Raw genomic sequence first — 3,046 nt, forward strand, 5'->3', positions numbered from 1 at the left:
AATGTAATTATTCCTTATAAATATAGAAGTTTGTAAGAAAAACAAACACGGAGAAGTTTGCAGACAAAGAAATATGGAGTAGTGGGTGAGAGAAATTGTTTTTGTAAAAATTGTGATATTATTATAAAATATTTTTGTTTTTGAAAATCAACAAAAGTGAAATAATAATGTCCATCTCACTATTTAGGGACTATATAGTAAATTTTCATTATTTCATTACAAGGAGATGAGAGTAATTGTCATCTAATTTGATTACAACTAACCAAACACAGCAACATAAATTAATGTATATAAAACAACCAAAGGCGAATGATGCATGCATGCATATATCTCAGTTAAGCACGCAAACAGATGGAATATTCACCCATCCACTACCATTATAAATACCACACGTTTCTGCTCCCAAAACCACAAACCACAGTATCTCACAATCATGAAGACTCCAACCATTTCCACTCTCATTTTCTTTCTTTTTATTGTCTTTTCGTGGTCGTCTCCAGCTTCTGCTGCCAACGTCGATGGTTTTCTTGACTGTCTTAAAGAAGAAATCCAAAACTATTCCTCAATTTCTAACCTTGTTTTCACCCCAATCAACTCTTCTTATCAGTTTGTCCTAGATTTTTCAATCCGAAACAAAAGATTCATGTCAGCTTCCACCCCAAAACCGCAAGTGATAGTAGCCCCCCAGCACGAGGACCAAATCCCCCCCTATCATCTACTGTGCTAAACAAAATCAAATGCAAATTAGAACTCGAAGTGGCGGTCATGACTTTGAGGGACGGTCTTATGTATCTGAAGTCCCATTTGTGATCCTTGATTTGCTCAACTTCAGTGAAGTAACAGTTGATCTTGAGCAGAAAACTGCATGGGTTGGAGGTGGTGCAACCATTGGCATGTTATATTTTAATATTGGGATTAGAACCCAAACACTGGCGTTTCCAGCCGGTTTTTCCCCAACTGTTGGCGTTGGCGGGCACTTCAGTGGAGGAGGTTGGGGCGTATTGCTCAGAAAATACGGCCTAGCTCCAGATAATATTGTGGATGCTAGGATAATAGACGTTAATGGCAGGATTCTCGATAGAAATTCCATGGGTGAGGACTTATTTTGGGCCAGGTGGTGGAGGTGCCAGTTTTGGCGTAATTATTGCATGGAAAGTACGATTGGTGGATGTTTTAGAAAAAGTTACTGTTTTCACAATCCATAGGGATTTGTGGCAAAATGCCACTCAACTCGTTCACTGCTGGCAATACGTCGCACCTAACTTCACAGAAGACTTATTCATCAGAGTCATCACTACAAGAAACACCAGCAACTGGGATGGAAAGATGAAATTCGTGCAACATTTAACTCAGTTTTCCTTGGTGATACCGACAGTCTACTTGCGATAATGCAAGAAAAAATTCCCGAATTGGGCTTAGTAAGAGAAGACTGCACAGAAATGAGCTGGATCCAATCCATCCTGTACAATACCGGATTGCCCATAGATTCACTTTTACCTTTGATCGACAGGTATCAAGATGATGTAGGATACTTCAAAGGAAAATCAGATTATGTGCAGGAACCAATTCCCATACAAGGGTTTGAAGGCATATGGAGACGCTTCTTTGAACCAGAAGGCAAGTTGGCACAGTTATTGTTGACCCCATATGGCGGAAAAATGGCTCAAATTCCTGATAATGCAACCCCATTTCCTCATAGGGCTGGTTATCTTTACAAGATCCATCATATGGTGTACTGGGAAGCATATGAGGCAGCTCATGAATACAAGTACATAAATTGGATTACAGAACTTTATAATTACGTGACTCCTTATGTTACGTCCAACCCACGGGGAGCTTTCTTCTGTTATAGAGATCTTGCCATTGGAGTGAATAACATTGTAGGGCCGATAAGTATTGAAACAGCAAGAGTTTGGGGTGCCAAGTACTTCAATAACAATTTTTGATCGATTGGTTCAGGTGAAAACGAGAGTTGATCCAGAGAATTTCTTTAGGGATGAACAAAGCATTCCCCCACTACTACGCAGTCCCCCACCACCACCACAGTCGACTGGGAAATAGGACATATATATAAGATTATATTCATCGTGAGGAACATGATGTGGTTCTGCAGACTTCTACTACATGCTTTCTTTACTTTCATTTCCTTACTGCTTTGTGTGCGAATAAAACATTGTAGATTGTTAAAATAGGTGACTGGCTTGCCAATTAGTTGGCTTCTTGTAATCTGTTTTTAACAATCTTTTGCTGTTAGTTGGTTACTTGTAATGTCTGGAATAATCTTTTCCTGTGTAATCTGTTTTGAATAATCTAAATGTTTAAATCGATAATTCTCAAAGAAAAGCATTGGAGGGTTTTATAAAGACTTGCACTAAGTATTGCATACATATAACGAGTATCGCATTTCATCAAAAGTGACGTTTACGACGTCTATGCACTTTATTGGGTGTTTGACAATGGGTTGTCTAGTTCATTGAACAAATTCGTAGGAGTTATCATATGAAAACCACGTGATATAATCAATATAAATAGAACTCTTAAGGGTGTGATAGTATTGTGATTAGTCTTTTGACTTGAAAATCACAATAGCCTTGTGTATTGGCAATTGTATCTTGATCTTGGCTGATATAATTTCATGTCTACGTGGTTTGTTTTCAAGGAAGTATCCGTCGTGCATCATAAGATGACAGTGATATGCTATGTTGTCTAGGTTGTGTACTCTATAGAAGTTTGTGTGTACGTTTGTTGATCAAATAGGACACGAGTTTTCTATGTTGGTCTAGGAGACACACAAGTAAGTGAATTCATGGATATCAAAGTCTATGATGGGAATCGGTTTAGAATTTTATGTCGTAGACTTTGATAGGGAGATGGCTTTATGAGATGGCTTCATGTCTAAGAATTTTATATCTAGAGGGTTTGCAGAGCTATCAGGTTCACACAATTAATTTTGAACTCGGTTAAATTAAACAAACCAAATAGCATGTTAATAACAAAATAAACAAATCAAATAGTTTCTACAACTTTATTTATTTTTAATCAAATC

The 3,046-nt window shown here is 37.7% G+C and overlaps 1 pseudogene; it reads left to right on the forward strand.

Moving 5' to 3' along the window:
- Positions 427-2,295, forward strand: LOC105178694 (annotated as a pseudogene).

Source organism: Sesamum indicum, linkage group LG16 (genome assembly GCF_000512975.1).
Source record: "Sesamum indicum cultivar Zhongzhi No. 13 linkage group LG16, S_indicum_v1.0, whole genome shotgun sequence".
In the NCBI taxonomy this organism is placed as follows: Eukaryota; Viridiplantae; Streptophyta; class Magnoliopsida; order Lamiales; family Pedaliaceae; genus Sesamum; species Sesamum indicum.